This window comes from Amblyomma americanum, chromosome 11 (genome assembly GCF_052857255.1).
Source record: "Amblyomma americanum isolate KBUSLIRL-KWMA chromosome 11, ASM5285725v1, whole genome shotgun sequence".
Taxonomy (NCBI): Eukaryota; Metazoa; Arthropoda; class Arachnida; order Ixodida; family Ixodidae; genus Amblyomma; species Amblyomma americanum.
Window position 1 is genome coordinate 36,520,985 of NC_135507.1, and position 24,156 is coordinate 36,545,140.

The 24,156-nt window shown below is 43.4% G+C and overlaps 1 long non-coding RNA gene and 1 other non-coding gene across 2 annotated transcripts; both read right to left on the minus strand.

Moving 5' to 3' along the window:
- Positions 1-8,463: 8,463 nt before the first annotated feature.
- On the minus strand, positions 8,464-8,536 carry TRNAA-AGC (transfer RNA alanine (anticodon AGC)). The gene has a single exon. It is a non-coding gene; the product is annotated as a tRNA-Ala (tRNA).
- Positions 8,537-19,053: 10,517 nt separating this feature from the next.
- Positions 19,054-21,356, minus strand: LOC144110181 (uncharacterized). Its single transcript, XR_013309746.1, has 3 exons — positions 21,334-21,356; positions 21,129-21,209; positions 19,054-19,158 (listed from the first exon to the last, which is right to left on the minus strand). It is a non-coding gene; the product is annotated as an uncharacterized LOC144110181 (long non-coding RNA).
- Between the last annotated feature and the right edge of the window lie 2,800 nt (positions 21,357-24,156).

The window sequence follows — 24,156 nt, forward strand, 5'->3', positions numbered from 1 at the left end:
AGGCTACGGGGGGCATGCCAAAGAGGACCGCGTTGTCAGCGCACTCTGATGTAATGCCGAGTTTCGTCGCTGCTTATACGAAGCATTAAGAAAGTCAGTTTATGATGCTGCAACTATAATATGCGCTCATTCTTCGCCCTTTATGCGTTTATCTAAGTTACTTTGTAGTAATGAGAGATAAGAAGGAATATTCTCTTTTTGGCATGTCGCAAGAGCATGACAAGTGATTAACATTTCAAAGGCATTCGGGTGGTACACATTGAGCGGAAATGGCACGGACATCAATGCAAAAGAGAGAGAGAGAGACAGTATTATACCTTTTGTCAGAGCTAGTTGCACGTTACTTTCATTTAGGCCGTCTTCCGCCAGGCACACGTGGATAAGGTTGCTATACTATGGAAGCCACACTGAATGTTTCGAAACTGACAAGGACCATCCTGCAAACGCTTCACATTTATGAAACAGTCATTATTTATACAAGAGTTAGGAGAACGAAGACTCCAACTGCATCTCAACAGCGACCATCCTTCAAGAAGAGTTAAAACGCCAATTTTTTTTTTCAAGTAGCTTTTGTATTCGTTCATAGTACTCACTACACTCCTTAGAGCTCTACAGAAAACTTAAAATACATTTTCATCCTTGACGCAGATACAAATTCTTGTTTTTCATTTTTCTTGTACATTCACGTCTGCGTACTCAAAGGTAGTCACCAAGCTTCCTCGTTTATTCTATAACTCCATCTAAGCTTTGCATAGCAGCCGCTGTACTTGTATTGTGTTACGCTCCATGTCATAAAAGGAGCTTTCTCAACAAAATGTCGAGATCTGAAAAACTTTTGCTGAGTGTATGTGCCTCTCTCGAATGAAAGGTGAACCTTAGGCTTAAATATATTGGTTTGACTGTCGATCGAGCAATCGATCGACCAATCGATCGGCAAATCCGTGTCAGCTATCGGCATAGCCTTTCTCATTCGGGGAACGAGGGGAACGATTGAAGAAACACTAGATTTATGAAGAATTAGGTAAGACAGCGCTACGGAAGACGAGACAAGAGAAGGACAAACACCCGTGCTAGATTTAGGATTGCATGCAGACATTCTAGGCAGTAAAGAGCGCTGACGTCATAATACGCCGTAAGAGTAAACTCCCGCCATCTCGTGCCACCCAGCGAAAACGCTGCCGAAATGGTCTTGACCGTCAAGACATATTCGGTACAACTACCACTATCGCTCTCACTTATTCTTCATGGGCAAGGCGCAGTATATTCTGGAAGTTTCTGTTCCAACTGGCTGACGTTCTCTCGGCAGAGTTCACTGCACCGTACTAAATGTACCACCTGTATACATATAGACTCGGTCACGCGCGAAGACAGTTCCTTCCTAGCGGCATTCGAAGCTCGCTTGAACTGATGAAGCGTCACGGACGGTTTGAAACGCGAGGTGCAATATTAAAACGCGCTCGACGACGCGGCAGATATTCTCTATAAAGTGAGCGAGACAAGGAACTCTCCTCTCCCTCGCTTTTGAAGCGACGACTACGACAACGATATCGTTGAAATGGACGCATTCCCGGGAAGCCTTCGCCCTGCTCTCGAGCCCTGTCGGAAAAAGAAGCGACGTTCCAGAAACAGGCGCCGGCATGAGCGAACCGATTTGAAGGAGTTGTCGCGCTTGGACAGTTTTAGGTTCTGAGTGAACGCAGCTGTGAACGCACTACTGAGAAAGTGTCGCGCTTGTACACTTTGCACTTTATACTTTTCCCATTTAACGCTTCACATATGTATCAGAAGTACGCACGCGTTTACGAAGAAAGACTGATTGGTTTAGAAATTCTCAGCAAGTCATAAACATTTACTGCTTAATATCAACTCTTTAACATAAACATTTAAGCGACTAAAGCCGTTCATTGTCATCATGGTTGCTGTTGCTGTCATTGAGGTAGCAACTGATGCCACGTACCCACACCAGGAAATCGGACAAGAATCTGGAGTCATGGTCCAGTTCGAGCTTGTACCTGTGGTGAACCTGATCTTTGTTATTACAAAGTTACAAAGGTTTCTTCATCGTCCAACATGTGTAGCCAATGTTGGATACGGTGAAGATATAAAAGTTCACGTTGCAATGCCTCTATCTTACCTATGAATCCTTAGATCATTACAACCTCTCCTGCCGGCTGTTTGAACGGCAAATAATTAAGTATTTGCTGATTACCCTCGCACGATTAGGGCTGCTGTTTACTCTTCCCGTCCTCCTCTCCTTCGGTCCAACCGACAGAGGCCATGCTCGTGTGAGCTTGTTCACAGGTATGCCGTCGAGACCGGGAGATTTTTGTGTTAACAATTCTCTTCCTTTACTTTTTCTCAAATTTTATTTATTTATTGTTACTGCTGTTTAAATTATTTATTTTAACCCTCGTCTCTTTGTTTCCTTGATTTTCAATCTAATCTCAAAATATCTCGAAATTCATTATTCACTTTCCCAGATTCCTCAATTTTTATTTTATTTATGAACCGTTCAAGATACGTCTGTATGAATTTTTCTCCTATTTAGACCTGGGCCCAACTCTGGCCAATACCCCACCGTGAGTATGTGCCACAACTTCAAGAGGCACAAACAACTACAACCTATGAGGCCATGAGGGAAGTGCTGTCTACATCTAAAATGTACATTCGGTGTCGGCTTGTAAAGCGATCCCTGTGCTACCCAGCTAAGCCTAGACATCAAATGTTATCCACTTAGGGACGCAACATTGCACCCGCTAAAATATGGCGTGCTATGCCTAGTCCGAATTTTTTTCCCGTGTGCTGTGCGATGTCAGTACACGTTAAAGATCCCCAGGTGGTCGAAATTATTCCGGAGCCCTCCACTACGGCACCTCTCTCTTCCTTTCTTCTTTCATTCCCTCCTTTATCCCTTCCCTTACGGCGCGGTTCAGGTGTCCAACGATATATGAGACAGATACTGCGCCATTTCCTTTCCCCCCAAAACCAATCATTATTAAAGTTGAAAAGAAATGGAAACTAATCGATAGCTCAAATGAGATGAGGTTTCATGAAAAAAGAAATACTCAGACGTATAAACCAACCCTCCTCCCTTCTTTTCTAAAACCTTTGCCTTCCGTTTCGCCCCTTCGTCTGCTCTTCACCGAACGCTTTCCATTTGCCTGCCATATAACTCAAACGTGCGTCAATATAACGCACGAATGCCATGCACGCATGATATCCCGCGAAAATGAAACGAACGCTCAGTCAAGTTCAAAAGTGAATATTGGGTTGCTCATTTGCATGCAATGCGGTGCTCGCGAAGGCGACGCCTCACTCCATATTGAAAAAGGAAAAAAAAAGAAAAAGAGAGCAGACAAGACCCTGAGGCAGCGCCATCTAGCTGCCGCTACCTCATGCATTATGCAGGGCGCCAAGAGCGAAAATAGCCTCTGGGATCCCGCCGAGGCGCCGACAACTTTTCCGTTCCTTCCCACCTGCTCAAAGCTAGCTCGCGATCGAGCATCCTTGAGGCTCTTTTCCTCGCCAACCTAGTTTTCGACGCCATGCCACTGAGTTTCGTACATCGATTCCGTAACACCCGCCATCCCACACCTGTGAAGAAACTAACGCGGGTGCGGCAGTGATTTCCACTGAAAAAATCCCCGGAATTGTGCACAGCGTGGGCACATAAGAGGGAAAAAGAACAAGTAATTCCTCATAAGTATAGTGGAAGACGACACCAAAACGACACGCCGTTACATAAGGATCTTCGAAAGGATTTATTTTTGCGTGTCAGACGCTCCTATCGAATATCTTTTTTCCCTTCCCTTTTATACCTTCGCCAGCGGAGAGCAGAGACGATTCTCGTCGCGTTCTCAGCGTTCCTTATGCACAAGGCATCTCAGTCACGTTGCAAATCGCGCGTGTTAAAAAGAGCGAAATACTTTTAAATCCCGTTTCACGGGGCTTTTCCGCGATTTCTGAAGTAAATGAAAAAAAAATGCCTCCACGGGATCAGGTATTTAAAGAACGACAGACCGGTACTTCGGCGTAGTTCGTTCGACTACATAACAAAAAAAAAACCAACACAGAATGCCTCAGGTAGAAGCGTGACTGTTTTCATTTGAGCTGCTAAGCACACGTCGGTTTCACAGCTTTCGCACCACCGTTACATGTGTGTGTGTGTGACGGCTTTAGTTTGAGCAACAGGGATTTGCGTTTCCGTGAACATGCGCTATGACGTAATATAAGAGTGAGAAAAATTCAGTTATTCTTGGGAAGTAGGAGTCTCTGTGCCGTTAGAGCCGACTGATCCGCGTCTACGGCTTTACATATAAGATTACTTGAGATATGCTGTGACAAGGAGACGAGAACTGCACCATTCGAAACTAGAACAAAATGGCTCGGATTATGCTATTTCAAGCTTAATCCCCAGCTTTGGATGAAGCTTTACGATGCTCATGTCTAGGGGTTACTGTTGCAGGGTGTCGCATCACCTAGCGTGAATGCTCGCTGCCCTTTCGTCTCATGCGAACTCCTTTTTTATCATTTTATCCTTTTTCTTCTCTTTCCCAGCAAAAAGGCCCAAAACCTTTTTGCTCAACGTATATTCTTATTGGTTCTGGTTTGATCCTGCTAATCTAGCAGTCGCAAAGATTTTCGCCTCTCAACTCAGAGCATTTATAACAGCAGTTGTGACAGCACCGTTGTCTTACATGATCTTCCTCGAAGCGACGCGGCAAGCGGTTCTTGGAAATTCTGCACCCGCCGAAATTAAACACGCGACACTTGTGTTTCGCAGGTAGCAAAGGGAAGCAAGAAAGATTTGGATGAGTGTAGTTGTGTACTTCTACAAGAAAACCGTGGGTTCAGCCGGTCCTCTTTATACGAATAAACCGCGACTGTTCTTCCAGATATAGCTTATTGGGATCTTATTACTTTATTCATGGAGGACTATGGCGGCTGTGCAGGCGCTATAGATATTTTCCAGCGTTTTTACATAAGCCTCATCTACAGCCTGATTCCGCATGTCCGGGTGTCTACTCAGCTTTTTTTTTTAATGGCAACTTTATTTCGATAACAAGAAAAATGCACAAAACACTGGACCGATAGCTCAAAAGGCTAGTGGCTATATATAGGGTATGGAGGCTATATACAGGGTGTTTCACCTAAGTCTTTACACAATGTTAAGAATTAGCCTTTGGAGTTAATTTAGCGCTTTTTTCGGTATAATGTTGTCAGCGGTGCGGTGCATTCAATACATCTAAGACGTGACAACTTGCAAGGTGGTTAGGTAATATTAAATAGGTACCATTTTTAACTAGTGCTGATAGGCTCCATAATTATTGCAAGGCGTGTAGCCCACATATTTAATATCCATGTCGGTTTTTGGAATATTGAAAACGTGGTTACCCTCGGCGCTGTGGCAAAACAAAATTAGTTTGTTCACAGCTCCGAGGGTAACCGCGTTTCTGAGATTCTAAACACCGGTTTGAATATTCATTACGGTGGGCTACACGTCCTTCAATATTTAAGGAGCCTAACAGTAATAGTTAAGTAAACTATTCAGTATTTGTTAATCAGCCTGCAAGTTAGCACATCTTGGCTGTATTCTGGTGCAGTACAGCGCTGACAACGCTGTGCCAAGAAAAAAAAGCGCTCTTCAAATTCAAAAACCCTAATTCCAAAAAATAGTGTAAATCCTTCGGTAAAACAGCCTGTATAGGGGTCGCTTATATTGTGTGCATTTCTCTATGACCTGATTGATGGTGTCAATGCTGTTTATTATAGAGTAGTCTTTCCAAAGCCTGCCTGATCATTTCGTTCATTGAAGTCAAATGTTGTCCTGACTCTATTAGCCATTACCTTAGTAAATATACCTTGTAGGCTACGGACAGTAAGCTGATCGGTCTGCAGTTTTGCAAGTACTTGACATCCGCTTAATTATTAAGATAATGTTAGCGTTCTTCCAAGAATTCGATCGGGTAGAGGCCACGAAGCACCGCGATACAGCGTGGCCCTTTTATCTAGCACAATATCACCATCGTGCTTCAGCAGATCTGACATTACCTGATAATACTACCGATGCTTTCCCGGCCTTTGCATTGCTTCTAATGCTTTATTTCCTCGTTCGTTACTGAAGGAATGTCCAATCTCTCTGCATTACCGCGTCTCCCATTATCGGCCTGATTACATCGGCTACTGCACAGATCTGTGTAGAACTCCTGGGCTACATTAAGTATCTTATCCCTACTGGCAATGACAGTGCCTTGATTGTTTCTTAGCGCACAGATATGATTTTTGTGTGTGCTCAGTTTCCGCGTGACAGCCTTCAGACTACTTCTGTTCTTTAGGGCGTGCTCGATTCTCTCCGTACCATACTCCCATAATTCGGTTACCTTACGCTTAATGATTAATAGTGAGAACACTATGACGTCTAGCTGTCGGCTGCGTTAGACGCTTTCATGCTTGGACGTTTCCTAACCAGTTCTTTTGTCTCCTCATAGAGCCTACCGGTATCCGGTCTAACTATCCCACCATCTGCTTATATTGCGCACAAAGTAATGATATCTCGGAGATTATCGTTAATATCTTGAACAGTAACGTAGTCGTCCTGAGGTATAGAGAGGTCACGAATTCTGCTAGTCTCCCTCTTAACGCAGGCTCGTTTATGGGAATCTTTCCTACTAGTTTTATTTCCGCTCTCTTCAACTCTAGGCGAATTCGAGACCTCACCATCAAATGGTCACTACATCGCACCTCTTCGAGCACCTCCACATCTTGCACGGTACAAGGGTGACCGCACAAGATAAAGTTTTTCTTTTTCATTTTTTTCTCTCCCCATTCGGGCGCTTTCATATCCACATCCGGTTTTCCTTTTTGCTGGAGAAGGCATTCATGATTCATATATTATTTCCTTCTGAGAATTGTACCGACAGCTCCCCCTTGCTATTCCTAGAACGTTGTAATAGTAACCCACACCGCGGTATCCAGCCTGCTTCTTGTCCACCTTGACACTGAAATCGCCCATCAGTACAGTATACTGTGTTTTTACTTTACTCAATGTCGATTACATGTCTTCATAGAAGCTTTCCATCAACCAGGTCATCATGGCTGGATGTAGGCGCGTAGGCATGTAACAGGTTTAATTTGTGCCTATTATTGAGCTCAATTACGATAACTGCCAACCTCTAGTTAATGCTCTACAATTACTCTATAGCATTTACTTTATTTACTCATTGTGCCTATTATTAATCTTAATTACGATAACTGCCAACCTCTAGTTAATGCTCTACAATTACTCTATAGCATTTACTTTATTTACTCAGCTTTTTACATTTTAACGGCGAATTTGCTCTGGATATATTCATAGGTACTGAAATAAATTTCAGTTGCTAGTCTAGAGGTCGTCTGTCCTGCTCCGTCACGGGGTCTTCCATGTCTCGCGATGGTTTGCTTTTCATATTTACATCATAATTCCACCTTTTCTGAGCATCCTCAACAGCGCCATCTCTCGGCCGCCTGTTCCGAAGACCGCGTAACTCACTGAGAATATATATATTCATTTGTAACAGAGAAATATAAAAACAAAAAGGCAGGGAGGTTAACCAGGCGATGCCCAGTAGGCTACCCTACACGTGGGGAGGGGAACATAGAAAAAAAAAAGGAATGAAAGAGCGGCAACGAAAGGAGTTTTTCACTGTCCTCCATCGACCATTATGACTAAACATTTCACGACCATGACTAAACTCAACATTTAAAGGAGACAGCGCGCGAAGATGCTCACTGATCACCCATACTTCTTGTGCGCTGTAGAATGAGGCATAAAATCATTTTTGGTCCCGTACAGGCTAGTTCTGACGGTCACACAAAGTCAGTAGTGTGTTCCAACATTCACAACTCAAGCAGTGTAATGTTAGGGTCATGCGACACCTGACGGCTGCCGCGCAGACTAGAAGAGTTGATCTTATTCATTTTCTGGGCTTGAATATGCACAATGTAGCAGCGTAGTTCAGGTGGCTTTGAGTGTGTGCTGTAACCCCTCCGGTCTAGCGGAAAGCGATATGTATAGTTTTTTTTTAACTTAAAAGTCTGCCCCACTCATGCTCAGACACTGCGATCGTTATTTATGTTCCTGCCGCACTTTTTTCACCCACCACCTTTTTGTGCTTTGTCATTTCTCTCCCACTGAGAAAAACGTGAAAATTTTCGTCATTTTCTAGGCTGTTCGTATGGACAAATTTTTTTTTATGATTCAGTACTAAAGCACGCTAAATTTTGCTCATACCCCTATACTAAAGTGGACATGCTAAGCGCGACAGGTGAGGCATTGTAGATGTAGCAGGCCAAAGTGTGCGGTTCAGCGATGTCACGTGAGAAATGGTTTTAAAATAAATTGTGACAGTGAATTTGCTGAGCGCAATCTGAATAAATGGCTTGATGTATTTGATAGTTTTAAAAAAGAGAGTAAAAAGTTTTACCTGGAGGTGCGGGGTATCGATCCCCGTACCTCTCGCATGCTAAGCGAGCGCTCTACCATCTGAGCTACACCCCCGGATGCGTAGAAGGGCTACTGGTAGAGCTTAAAAAGTATGTGAGGCAAAGTGGGCCACGGCGCGACGAAGATTCAATTAATTAATTACCTAATTACTTGGTTATTTATAAAATTTCTTCAGGGCCCGAAGGCAATAAAGAGGGGAGTGGGAAAAACATACATAGACTAAGATACAGTGCAGCAGAAAAAAACATATAGAAGAATAATAAGACTACAAAAAATGAACAAAAAAAAACACAAAAGTAAGGCAAAAGAAGGGAAAGGAAAAAAAAACAATTCCCCCCAAAAGGCAGGCAGGCAGCAATAAGACAGCGAAAGCGAATGCAAAATAAAATTGACTAACATCTATAAACAGAGTTTACATAGGGCATTCTTAAAAGAACATGGGTCAGTAGTATCGACAATGTGCCTAGGAAGGTGGTTCCAACTGCCAGAATTGTTTGGGAAAAAAGAAGAAAAAGCGTGTTCAATATGGCATGACGGAACGCCTACTTTGCAAAGATGATCAATGCGGCCTGAAACATATGTAGGGGTAGTTAGTAGCTGGCTCTTAAGCACAGGATTGTATTAATAGATCTTATGTAATAGGCATAAGCGAGAAATTTTTCTGCGGAGTGAAAACGGGGGCAATGGTAACGTAGTTTTCATAACGGTAACACTGGAGATACGGTGATAATTGGAAAGTATGAAACGTGGCATGAAAGTATGAAACATCGCATGATATTAAACAGTTCCAAGACTAATGCATTTAATGAGTAATTAAAAATTGTTACAAAAAAGAGGCGGGTCCTAAATCCAGGGCTACGGAATATTACAAGAAGCTGGTGCTGGCTCCCACCATTCGTGTAATCTCAGTTCGTGTAATTTGATTGACTGATTGATCAATTGATCGATCTATCGATAGATCGATCTATCCCTTCGTTGGTTTTCTCAATCGCAGGGAAGGGAGCCAGTTCTAAATGCATGTACTATAATGCGGATAAGCGGCACTACAGTGATGACAACTGCAAATACGTCGTGGTAATTCGGCAGCCTGAAAAACGCAGGTTATTAAGGTAAATAAAGCGTATCGTTAGCCACTTTAATAATTTGTGGCAAGGTGCCCGTGTTACTAGGAACTCAATGGGAATATTTTGGGATGGTGGTCTGGAAACAACGCGCCCGAAGCTTCCGGTTGCCATCTTGGATCGGTCGAGCTGTGGCGCCGTTTGCTATGCGTGCTTGCATGCCTTTCATTATATCAGTGAATCAGCCATGAAGCTCGCGTGGAGAATTTCAGAGCCCAAGCATCAGCCTTGAGGCTGCTTGTTCTGTTCATCATAAAATAATATGTAGGTGCGCTTTTCTCGTTTAGCCAGCGCCAGGATGCTTCTACCACGCGCTCAGCTTCGATCGAAGTTTGGCGCTAAATATTCGAAGAAGTGTCCCTGGGAAGTGTGTCGGAAAGCCGAACTTGGTGTCGTTGTCTTTTTAATTCGCGCATTTATTTCTTTCCAGATACTCTCAATCACCTCCGGTAAGGGCACATACAGGATTGCCAAGTACATGTAACACATTGGAATGATCCAGGTTTGGCAACTTTTTAGTGTTAACAGCAACGTGTAGCGCTTTAGATAAAATAGTGATAAAGCGTAAAAAGGAAGAACGGGTTTACAAATACACTTATTCATACTATTTATAGATTTTGAAAAAAAAGAAAACTAGATCATAGACAAAACTCGGAGGAAATAAAAATAACAATGACATGGTTTTTCCAATGATGTTTCTTATAAATGATTCGCAAGAAATGAAACAAAGCTATGAACTGAAGGACTGTTAAGAATTAATGGAACTACGCTACTCCATTAAACAGCGGGCGCTAACAGCACGTACACAGGAAACTTGGAGACAGAGGAAAGAAGCGCAACTTCCAACTTTAATGACAGGAAAGGATGCCAGACGCTCTTTTATATCTGCTGGGGTGAGGGTGTGCGAAATGAATGACAGAGGCAAACAACTTCAAACATCGGCAAAAAAAAAAAACACGTGGCGTAACAAAGCTCACCACGAAGAACGAGAAGCTGAATGTAACAACAGGTGACTAAATAGTGATAACGGTTGATATGAAGTGCAAAAACATGAGCAGATAACGGTTGATATGAAGTGCAAAAACATGAGTAGAGAAAACGTAAGGAACAACACGAGGCATATGTAAAAGAAGAAACTTAAAAAGGCACATAAAGCGGCGTGTAAAAGGCGCATAAAAAAACAACAATAAAAACGGAACAGTAAAAACGGAGATGTACCAACTAGAACGTCAGAAAGTTCTACTAGGCTACTCCATTCACTTACGGCTCGTGGATAATATGAAAATCTGAATCAGTCAGTACGAAATGGTTATTCGGTGAGTTTTGGTGAATTCTGATGCCTTGTGGTCCTTGTAGTAATATAACTGAGGTACCTCGAAGTATTTATGTTTATGTGCTTGTGAATTAGCGGATGCATGAACTTTGAATGCAGTAATTTGGCTTTTCTTTCAAGATTTAGGATGATAGCGTTCTTAAGTAGATCAGTAGGAGAATCAGTTAATTTCTACGTATTAAAGATGAATCTCACTTCCTTCCTTTCCACCCGCTTTAGTCCGAGTATGTGTTCTTTAGTAAACAGAAACCAAGTGTTAGCGTACTCTCGGGTGTATGTGATGAACGCGTTGTAGGCTAGTAATTATGTGTCAGACGGTGCTTGTAGCAAGCATCGGGTTGAGCGTTACGTGTTATCGTGGCTGTTTTATTTTCAAGTGGAAAACATTCGCCTGGTGGGACCGACCGACCGACCGACCGACCGACCGACCGACCGATCGATCGACCGACCGACCGACCGACCGATCGATCGATCGATCGATCGATCAATCAATCAATCAATCAATCAATCAATCAATCAATCAATCAATCAATCAATCAATCAATCAATCAATCAATCAATCAATCAATCAATCAATCAATCAATCAATCAATCAATCAATCAATCAATCAATCAATCAATCAATCAATCAATCAATCAATCAATCAATCAATCAATCAATCAATCAATCAATCTTATAACCTTACAATACAGGTGCAGGGGTTGCAGAAAAAAAGCTGCCAGTGAGCAGCTTGACGTTAGCAGTTAGCAGTTATACTTCGCTGTGTGATATACGAGCTGGCATAGGGCAATTTCTCATACTGCAAACTTTCGCGGCGTGGGCATAAGCAGTTGCGTGCTTTGCTGCATAATCCCACATGACCCAAGGCCAGCAACGCAACGCCATTCCTTTAAACCTAAGGTGCGATACCGGCGCTGCTGCAAGCGTTGATTTTCGCAACCTGCTATACCGGCACATATTAAACGAGGTGGAAGACTCCTGTGGAGCAGATATTGCACTGTTAACACTCAATATTTACAAGCAGAAAGCAGGCGTATATTTAAAATGTTACCAGAAAAGGTGCAGTAATTTGTTTCTTTTTGTAGGTTTCCTACTTCCGGTATCGTAGGTACCTTCACTACTGCCACAAAAAACGCGCACCACTACAGTCAGATACAACTCAAGAACGCAGCGGCTTTTCCACATAAAAGGAGCCAGTTTCAACCAATTGCGTCGGCTGATTCTCATGACCCTGTTAGCTTGACAATGCAGCGAGTGGCGCCACAATGGAGAGAGGGGTCTATCCCCGACCACAGGGAGAAGGGATTATGCCCTTTCGTCTAGCACTCCGTGTGACAAAGCACGAAGTAGTAAAGCAAGACACATAGTCAGAGTGTTAGTCTTGGGGATGTGGACTTGTTTGACCTTGGTCGGGCTTCAAGGTGAAACGTGCGAATCCAGGAAAAACTATGAGTTATACCTCGAGTAGCAGAGGTTTCGCACTAAAAGCGAAAGGTGCTGACGTGTCGGCGCGCTTACATGTGACACCTTGGATTGCATTTAGTGCTACTGAAACATTTGCGTACAGTAAAAAAAAAATAGATGAGAAGCTGACACGTACCTGGTTCCCGCCTGCATTGTAGTATTCCCGCAGAGTACATTGCGTAACACAACAGTGCACCACTATTTCATATTTCACATGAAGCTTAGCCGTCTTTACCTAACCCCGGGCCGCGGTTTTTATTTTCTCTACCTAACCAACATGGCGGGCCTAGTTCTTTGAGAGGGAAGAGATAACGTTGCGCATTTCGCATATCAATTATTGAGAGAAACCTAAGGAGAGCAATGACACGGCGAAGATATTCACTGATAGCGTACTGTTTTTGCGCGCTGCAGATTGTGGTAAAATGGTTCCAACATTCGCAGAGAGCAGTCCTGACTGCCTTAAGCATTCAATGGCTTTGCCATTCAGCGCTATGCAAAACCTGGTGGCTGCCGCGCAAACTAGAAGCTTTTACCCAGATTTTCTAGGCTTGATGAAGTACCGAGTATGCCATAAGACAGTTCTGATGGCTTAAGATTCGTAGGCGAGCGATAGATGGGTCTAGCAAAACTATTTATGCATGGCGAACACTCTCAACATTTCGAGTTTTGCCAGCGCGAAACCACTGCGCCCCTATTGGTCGCTTTGAAAGTCGCCAAAGGAAAGACTGGTGCAGGGATACGTGCCATAGCTGTCGGGGTTTTTCTATGCTCATTGCTTCACCCACTGTACCATACCGTGCTAGACATTAGCGTACCATACCACGCTAGACACTAGCGTACTATACCATAACATATCAAATAGCATATCACATCATATAAAATATTATGCCACACAACGCCACACCACACCACGACACGACACTACACCACACGACATGACACGACATGACACGACATGACATGACATGATATACCATACCATACCATATCATACCAAACCAACACGATAGCAAGGCGGGCGAGTTGGTGATACATATTTAATAAATAACTGCGCGGAAAACGGCGACTAGAGGGTAGAAAACACAGGACAAGCGCTGACTATCAACTAAAGTTTAATCACAGCAAACAGGCAAATATAAGCGAACAGGCAACAACCAAAAAATAAAACCACAAGGCACGTGCACTATGTTGGGTTAAGACAGGCAACCTCATTGTCACGCAGGAGCAGGGATGGTGTGCTGATGCTAGTCCCCGTTTTCCGCGCTGTTATTTTTTAAACACATACCATAACATACCACACCATACCATACCATACCATACCATACCATACCATACCATACCATACCATACCATACCATACCATACCATAAACGGTCCAGTAATGCCTTTACCCCGCCCTTTCTTGTAGATCATGAGTGCTTGATTAGGGAATATATCAAAATGCTCAGGATGGAGAGGAAATGTCATCATAAAGTACACACAGCAGGAAAAAAAAAACTGACGGGCTATAACACAGTGTGAAGAAACACATCTGTGACAACAGCGTTTCACCCGTATCGCCTACGCTTGCATTTTGCGTTTTCTACGTCTTGCTTCCAATGCGAGTGCCCGCACCACTGAATCCTGGCGGGCCCGCGGTAGCTGACGCCGGTCCCGCACATGATCCCGTCCATACTGCCAAACGGCATCAGGAAGTTATGAATAGCAAACATTTGTCGACGCAGTCAAGCATGCCGGCCGACCTCGTCGATGGTGACGCATTTAATGTCGCGGGAAGCAAAGCTAAATGTGATTAGGTCACTGATGCTTCAGCCGTGGTTCCGCGTCAAGGTCACCTTGAGCGCAGAGTGCACGCTCACTCCACCGAGTGCAGTAGCGCTTTAATCGATGGCGACAGGCATACGCAGTGAATGCGTTGACATTCGACCCACCGCCACTTTCACCCACGTTTTAGTACCTGTTGTAGACGTCCATGACCAATCGAACAACAAACATCTACCCATACGCGTCGGCACCAGTGGAAAATGCTTGCTGTGGTTCGGGATTCGCTGGTCTATCAAGGCGCAGGAGGCTATAGACCACTAAAGGAGCCCCCACGCGTCGCGGGCCTCGGATGTTACACACAGACTCCCCGACTTCGGCGAAAAAGTTCCACAGCATTAAATAAACCGGTTCCCTCTGAAAGCATAAAGCGCGAACGCTTTTCATTTATATTTTATTCATTACTCACTTCTGCGTAGTATCCACGTGCGTATATAAGAAAGCAGTCACCAAAATATCAAGAAGTACAAGTAATATCGATCATCCGCTACTGTGCGGATGCGATTTCAAATTGAAACACGCGTGTCCACGTGGGCAACTAAAATCGGGGCGCAGCGAACCCACGCAGGCAGCCATGTCAAAACACTGCTATTTCTTTTCAGAAAGCGATCATGCGTTGTGCGATGTCCGGAACTACTCAGCCTTGTGTTTACAGTGGTCAAAGATACGTATCGCTGCACGCAGGGACGAAAGTAAAGGGTTAGACACGTGCGTCGAACGCAGTGCCCTCGCGTACCCCGGGGAAACAGGAGCTTTCCAACTTCGGCTAAATACAACTAATCGGAAACCGGAGTATAAAACGGGGTACCTTGTTTGAGGCCGTGCCTCGCGGAAGAAGGAATGAACTCGCTGGTACTGTGAGTGATGCGAAGTGTTTTGCAGCAGAGAGACCCAGTGACGGGCGCCCTCAGCTTCACAGTGATCTACAACTAACTAACTAACTAACTAACTAACTAACTAACTAACTAACTAACTAACTAACTAACTAACTAACTAACTAACTAACTAACTAACTAACTAACTAACTAACTAACTAACTAACTAACTAACTAACTAACTAACTAACTAACTAACTAACTAACCAACCAACTCAATAACCAACTAACTAACCAACCAACCAACTAACTGACTAACTAATTAACTAATTAATTAACTCAATAACCAACTAACTAACTAACCAACCAAGCAACTAACTAATCAACTAACTAACTAACTACAACCAACTAACCAACTAAAAACTAACTAACCAACTAAACTTAATGACAAAATGCCTAGGTAACCAACTAACTAATCAATTAGTTGTATAATTAGCTGGCTAACTAACCAACTAGGTGTTGACATAGCTAGATAAGAATCTAACTAAAGGTATGGTTATCTAACTGGCCCAGTAACTAAATAATTAACTGACCCACTTACTAAATGACTGACTCCCTAACTAACCCAGTAACTTAACAATAAAGAAACTAACCGCGAACCAATTAACTAAAAATTAACTAAGAGCGTCGCACTATTCAGGGATTTCATCGCTGCTCACGAAAGACGGAGACTCGACCTGGACATTGTGGGCTAGACACTTCTTTATAGTAGCATGTTTTTTTCCTGCAATCATACATACTATATTAAAACAGACGGATCACGACGTGATATTTGCTTACACCGCTTTGTAATTCATAAGTGAATTTCTTTTCTCGTACGTTTGTGAGGTTTCGCTTTCATCAACTGAATCATGGTTGTGATATGTAAAGTGTTTTTAGGTCAAGTGAGTAATGAAAATAACTGCGATATGACTGCTGATAAGTAGATTTAATTGGTATATTGAAGGAAAGCGCAGCAGAGGCCTGCAGAAAGTTAGGTGGGCGGATGAAATAAGAAGTGTTCGGGGATAAGGTGGCTGCAGCTGCCACAGGACAGGGTTAATTGAAATACAAGGTAGAGGACGTTGTCGTGCAGTGGGCCTATTCGAGCTGATGATGACGATGCTGACGACAGGGCCGTAGTTTTAATTCACTAAAACGCTTAAGGCAGCCTGCTTCAACAGCTGGAATGGCTGCAGCTTACGTATCAGCAATTACATTGCACTTCTTGCTTTCATTACTCACGTGATCTCAGCGCTTTTGCGCTTCACAACCATAGCTCGGTTGTTAAAACGGAAACAGCATGAAGAAGAAATTATAAATTATTAAGCTTTCTTAGGGGAATACAACGGGCGATCCACGCATACTAATGTCTAACGGGTAATTTGAACAAAAAATCCGCAATCAAAAAGTTAATACCTATAAACATAGCGCCGATAGAGACAGTTAATCTCTCGTGACGTAGTGCTATTGTTCCGCGTTGTCGGTCCTCGGTGGAGAAGTAGCTCGGTTGGACCCCACACGTTGCAGACGGGGAGTAGCAGACGTTCTTCTTGGCAAAGTGTAAAGCTCGATTGATTTGCAATTTATTTACAAATTTTTCACACGTTGACCATGGCGATCGCTAGCATCCACAATCATCAGGAACGTCAGGTTAGAGCTCGCTGCTCACGAAACCCTGGCAGCCTGATTAACCCAACTAGCATATAAAAATCTTGATCTCTTTAGTTGGTAAAAAAAATCTTTGCATGCTATGTACGTTGACATGTAGAATACGTTTATTCTTTTTCTTTGCTATCGATCTATGTTTATCGAGTGTGAATGTCGATTCAATATTGTATAATGCTGTTTCACTTTATTTTGTAGTTTAATCATTGTATACCTGTTAATACGTTGACCAATTGTCTTGGTTTTATAAGCCTTGCGGTCAAGTCGCAGCCAAGCGAAAGGGGATTGCGGCTTTGTCAAGCCGTACCTTACGGCTTTTTCTGCGCCTTCGCTGTCTGTACCTCTTCAAGACAGAAATAAATTTGATTTCATTTGATTAGATAGATAGTGGATAGCGAGAGATTGTGGAGGCCTTGTTTATATCAAAAACGGAGCTTTCATGTGTCATTGACAGGTCAATCAGCCTTTCCAGTAGAGAGATTAAGTTCCTACATAATCGAATCAGGATCGCGTCACGTGGTAATGTTTTCCCGCCTAAACTTAAGCATGCGGTGCGTGACTTGCGGGTGTTTCTGTTGGTTTTTGTGTATATATTGTTGCCTCTGAATAAAAAACATATCACTTGCGAGTAGCGCTGTGTGCCCCTCAGTCTAAATGTTCTTGTGGCGCTTGAATTTTTCATTATTTACCTAACAAGCATAAAACACAGCGGTTCCTAGTTTTTCGGATCGGGGCCAGCGCCAAGACTGACCCTTTTCAATTTCTCTTCCGTTACTACATCAAGAGCTAAGTCGAGGCCTCTCCAAGTTTTCCTTTGGCGCCAACACGCCCGATTAAATAAGTTTTCCTACCAATTCGCGGTCCCTTTTAGTAACTAGTCGGAAAAGAGTTTCTTAGAGCCAATCGGAGGATTTTCTCAGGAGTAAAAGAACCAATGACACGTCGATGCTCACGAGGTTGTTTTCTCGCGAGCGCCACGGGGAGTTCCACGAAGTAGTTAAGCATTTCCGCACCTGGTTAGAGCGGAAAGCATAAACAAAAACGCATAGACAAGAATAGGAACACGCAAACCGGGGCCGCGCGTACAGAAGTGGCTGCGGTCTCCCTTTCATTTTCCGGTCTGGGGCATCTGTCTGTCGTAGCGCGGTGCTCCTCTGGACTGCCACAATAAACACCCCCTTACAAACCAAAGATGCCCGCACGTCAATCACGCTTTTCGGCGGCAACGCAACCCTTATATCATTAACGCCCGACGTTGCGTATATGATACAGAGCACAAAAATGTGAATAATTTTAATTTCTGCCTGCTTATTTACTTGAACTGCTACCGCACTTCAGTGACGGTCTTCTCCAACATATATATCAACGCAAAGCCAAACTATAAGCTCCCAGAGATTGAGGAGGCTCATTAAAAGGTAAGTGTGTACAAAAGATAGCCCTAACGCAAAACAGTCAAATTTATGAGGTCGTACTGCTGCATTCACAGCTGTTAGACCAATTCTGAATTTTCCACTTAATTCTTGCATGCGCCTGCGTGTTAGCGCATGGTTTTGTAGACCTTAGGCACTGATATATTATAAAAATCACCTCAAATAAACTGATATGTAATTAATTTTTTCTTAATGAATCTCAAAGTTTTCCTACATTTTTGCAATCAGGAAGCCATTAATGATGAATTCCTAGAAATTTATAACTTTATCTGACACCTTAAATGCATGAGCATTGAAGGGTTAGAGGTCTTGGGTCCTCGCAGTCGGCCAACAGTCGGTCCCGCTGTACCTAGTTTGCAGCTTATCAATCAATCAATCAATCAATCAATCAATCAATCAATCAATCAATCAATCAATCAATCAATCAATCAATCAATCAATCAATCAATCAATCAATCAATCAATCAGTCAATCAATCAATCAATCAATCAACCAAACGAGACTGCTCGGGAAGGCCAACCTGGGTCGCAGCCCAACCCAAGCAACCCAAGTCCCACCGATGGCAGCATCTGCCTTAAATGGGCAGTGGCGCACCGCTTGACATCTGCACCACTGCGCTAGTATTGGTAGGAAGACTCCCAGGGATCTATGAAGGTAGATACTGACCAATTCCGCTTATGTGCACATTAACCCATTATAGCTATCCGAACAACTGGAATCCGTGAACACTGGATTCGAACACCGGAAACGAAGTGCAAAACGAACCGAAAACCGAAAAAAGCACCAAACTTTATTTACATGTTCATCGCGCTAAAAGGGACGGACGTCTGTGCGCCATCACGCACGGAGATCAGCGATGAGGAGATGGGATAAGCCCTTTGTGTGCGTTTCCGTTGAGTATCGAGGGCAAAAAGGCGTGCCTCCAGGCTCGGCATCTGAGAGGCTTAGGCGATGAGCTCCTTCTTGTTCACTTCATCCGGCTCCCTAAACAGAAAAAGTGGCCGTAGTACCCGGGTTCGAACCCGACCACGGCGGCTGCATTTCGATAGAGGCGAAACACAAAGGCGCCCGTGTGCTATGTGATGTCAGTGTTCGTTAAAGATACCCAGCTTGTCGAAATTGTTCCGGAGACCCCTACCACGGCACCTGCTTCTTTCTTTTTTCTATCACTCCCTGCTGGCGTCCCTTCGCTTACGGCGCGGTTCAGGTGTCCACCGAAATATGTGAGACATTTACTGCTCCATTTTCCTTTCGTGAAAAAAAATTCTCAAATCAGGAGGGCGATGTAATATTGACAGGGGGGGGGGGGGGGGGGGGGGGGTTAAAGGCAAAGAGAACAGCAGGTAAGATATTGGAATATACCAACGTGGCTTAGCCAAGACCGGTGCTAAATACGCACGCATTAATTATTTTTAAAGCATTTAAAGTTAGAAATGGTGCGATTATATTCGGCGTCGCTGAAAACACCAAACTGTTTGCATCACAATTCACGACACTGAATAGAGCCTACATGTCGTTAAAAACCTACTTTTCATTCGCGTTAGCCCCAAAATCGTTCAATACAATCTACTAAAATATTGCGAAAAAAAAACGCTATATTCGGCAGAGTTTACTATCAGCGACAAATGAAACGAGAGCATGCAAACTGAAATATTGAAATAAAAAGCACAAACAAAACAGGTCGTGGAAAGGAAATACGAGCGCGGTTGACTAACATTTCTGAAGGTCAGCCTTTGCGTCTTAAAAGTGAAATTAAGCTGCGCTGCACACTGAATACGAAGGGATTAAAAAGGGAGTAAGCTGTCCTCTAGAGCACACCCTTTTATAAAAGGGAGGGCGCAATGAATGAAAGCTTACTCCCTTTTTGCTCTCATTCAGGCGTATCCGTTTTTAGACTAGTGCTGAGTATGCCCAGGCTAAAATCTCATCACTTTGTTGCTCGTGCTTCAATTAATTGCCTTGCTCGTGCTTCATTTCTTGATGATCGTACAATCACTAGGAAAAATTTTTTATTAAATTTTGTAACATTCTTTCAGACACAGATGGTCTAGGATGACAGAACAAAAGGCAGATTCTATCTGCCGGACGAGAGCCCTGTCACCCATACAGTGCTCAGACATGTCCAAAGGATTACAACATTATACCAGGGTTAACGCAATAACAAAAAAAAATAACATCCAATACAGAGTTTATTTTCAAAACATGTATGCTTAATGATTTGAATTAGACCGTATATGCGTTCTGAAGGCATTTTTGAACCTTTTAAATGCTATACATTGCTGCGATATGTCATGAAAAGGTGGGTGTGCATATAGAAAATTGGGGATTAAATACGTCAGTGTTTGTGTACCATAGCTCGTTCTTATGTCGGGTAGTCTAAAGTTCTTTCGAAAGTTATACCGTGTAGTAGTTGGCTGGCACAAGTTGCTTAACACTGACAGATTTTGCATGATTTTTGCTCCTAATATGAGTAGCAAGTTTCAGCTCGTATATTTTTACGCGACTTAAGCGAATAAACTGAATTTCTTTGCGTCAAGTGAGCAGTGCTCGAGATACAACGATGCACAGCATAAACTGCACGCTCAGTATTAGGCTGCATATAGTTATTCCGCCCAGGGCGCAAGAACAGCGGTAAAATTAACGTTCTTAGCTCATTACGCGTCCCGTAAACTTTCGACTGCGCGTGTAGTACAGTCTCGGTCAAAAGTCTTAAGGCCAAAAGCTTTTCGCGTCAGCCGCATAACAGAGCCATTACGGCAGTATCGAAGACCAAATGACCTCGAAATGCTAGCAGAATGTTTCTTCTTGAGTTAAAGAAGCTTCCTACTTGACTTGTATCTTGAACGATCCGCTACACGGAGCATTCTAGGAACATTCATTTCGCAGCAGCTGAACGCTGTGGCCTTAAGACTTTTGAACAAGACAGTATATTCGCAGCTATGTCCGTAACTCACCGTGTATAGCGCTGTGCCCCTGCAGCAGTTTTGCGCTAGGCACCTTGCCTGCGTTGCGTTAAGAGTCCTGGGGAGATACACCTAAATTCAAAGCAAAAAGATACCCAGGCAAAAACGAAGTACCAAGACATATGAGCACAGTTATTCTCGTTACGAGGGCAGATAAGAGACGCTGTAAAGAAATATGAACGGCGATATTACGTACCAGTCTGAGGCATAACTGAAGCTGAGGAGAGATAAATCCCTTCCATTAGTAACCACATTAGCAGTATACGGTAAATGACTTCAAGAATACATCAGTTAAAAAAAAGTGACATATAACAGCTCAGGCTTTGTGAAAGAGCATAAGGCGCTATAGTGGGCTAGAGATAAAGAACAAAGTGGCAAATGCCCCTGGAAGGAGGTCCTGAAGTTAATCGCGTCGACCGATTGTCTCTGACTTCATCGTTGATGCATTTGCACCTGTTAGCTTGACAACGCAGGCAGCTGATAGGTGGAAGGAGATATAAAGAAAGGCCTAGAAGAAAGCATCGCGCCTTCTGGAAACACACACACACACACACACACACACACACACACACACACACACACACACACACACACACACACACACACACACACACACACACACACACACACACACACACACACACACACACACACACACACACACACACACACACACACACACACACACACACACGCACGCACGCACGCACGCACGCGCACACGCACGCACGCGCACGCACGCACGCATGCACGCACGCAGGCAGGCAGGCAGGCAGGCACAGACTCATGGTATCAAATTTTTAACGCAGCACAATAATTTCTCTCTAACATCAATCCCAGCATGATGGAAGATAACAACCTGCTTACTTAAAGAAAGAAGAGCAAGAAGCTTGAAGGTTTGGCAAGTTTTTGAGGAAGAATGGTGCGGCAGAAAAAGACGCGGTCGGGACTGTAACACACACACAAGCGCCAACTAAAGAAAGAATAAGGCCACGCACCGTATCTCGGAAATCATCTCTTGGACACGTGCAACAGCGAGACTGCATTTGAAAGAGAGATTAAATAGTTGTATGGATGCAATGGAGCTAGTTACAGCAATCGCGCAAGGTTGAAGACCTGCCGTGTCGTTGCCTTATGCTGTCCATCCCCTCTGTACCTAAGCGGCATTTTGGTATTTTAATGAGCTCATGAGATTATAAAAAAAACTAAAAAAATCAGCATAAAAATACCATCACTCTTGCGAGTGGAAATTATGACATTTCCACGTCCCAAATGTGTGCGCCACTTAAAAAAAAAAACACGACATGATAAATTTACATACGACACTGACGGAAAACCACAGCTGCTTATTACTTATCAAAGGGGCGTACTTATACAGTGACAGCATCCTAATCCTAAAAATATCGTCATGCATACACGTGAGCATTTCCACATCGTCCACCACCCCGCATCTGCACTTCTATCATATCTCGTTTTTTTTTTCCTGAGCGCGAGTGAATGAGAATGCATCATATTTTCCTGGTATGTTTACCAAGCATCGCATACCTTCGGGAGGACAATCAACTGCCCAAGCTGCCAAGCCCTGGTGTAGGTTTCCATCACCAAACATACGAAACACTTACATTCGGCAACGGAAAGAACTCCCCTCGTCAAGGCATGTTAGAATCTGGCAGTTACGATGATCTAACCGAGGTTTAAATCTCCTCTACTTGCTAAGCTCAACTCTTCTAGTGCCGTGTTTAAAAGCTTCTTCCCATTGCTAACTGCATCGAATTATTATGATTTGCGGTGGAAATATGCTTCCATTACCAAGAGTAAGGATTATGTATACTTAGTGATCGAAATCTACTGAATTGTTTGAGCAGCGTACCATGCCCTAAACGGAATGCACTGGAGAAAAGCTTACACCCTCTTTATCCCCATATAGGTTATTCGTGTTTTAGAGTGTAGCTTTGACGATCAGTCTGCTTTACTTCTCTTCGTCATCGCTTTCTGTGCTGACTGTTTAACACTACTGTTCACCGTGTTAAGCTGCGCAACAGGGGCATTAAAGGTAGACATGTTGCGCATGCGCCACATGAAACTCCATTAAACGCGCATTACATGACGATACATTGCACACGAGCAGCGCAAGGCTGCGTTACTTGGACATTACATTACGCAAGGCTCAATTACGAGTGACAGCTTTCAAGCTGAAGGTTTAGCTTGTTGTTAGCCTTTGATTATATTAATGCTTAATACCTTCAGCGTTTTTGTTTAGTGTTACAAAGGAACTGCGGTAGTGTTGAGCGCATTTCCTTCAACTACCTTACAGTTCATGGAATTCGCCGATTTAGTTTCTCACCGATTGGCACTTGCGTATGATCCTATTGGCTTTCTGAAATGAACCGGAGTTAGTGTATGGAGCCTTACCTCGAATGCTGGTGTTTCGGATCTTAAGCAGAAATATGCTAGTCGACCTTGTGACGTCAGCTGCGAGAGGAAAGATTGTGCACAAAGTTCTTAGACCATATCATTTTTGCCAAAGAGAAAATTGTTTTCTTGTCTCTGCTAAAGACGTGTCACTGCACTAGGCTATTTACACAGCGATGAAGGTTAACTGAACGAGTACGGCATCGTAAAAGGTGAACTTATTATGTTCAGTGCTTTGGATTTAACAACACTAATGGCTCACTCAAAGCTCATAATCAAACTGAAGAAGGGCTGCTGTTGCAGGTTATTTCACAGCGACGGGACAAAAAAAAAAACGTGAGCAGAAAAAGCAACGAACATAAGTTTTAGGGCCTACAATCTTTTACCATCACCCGTAAGTGCTTCGTTTGCGCGAGTCATAAAATGACGGAAGGTTGGGCTAGTTGCTCTCACATATATGCGAAAACCAACTACTATATACGAAACCAGCTAGCCCAACTTTCCATAGCGCTCGTCCCGTGTTCTAGCCTGTCGTTTATGTTGTTTTGCGCTATTATGTGTATGGACTGAGCATACCCAAAAATTCTGGACAAAAGCATTTTTTAAC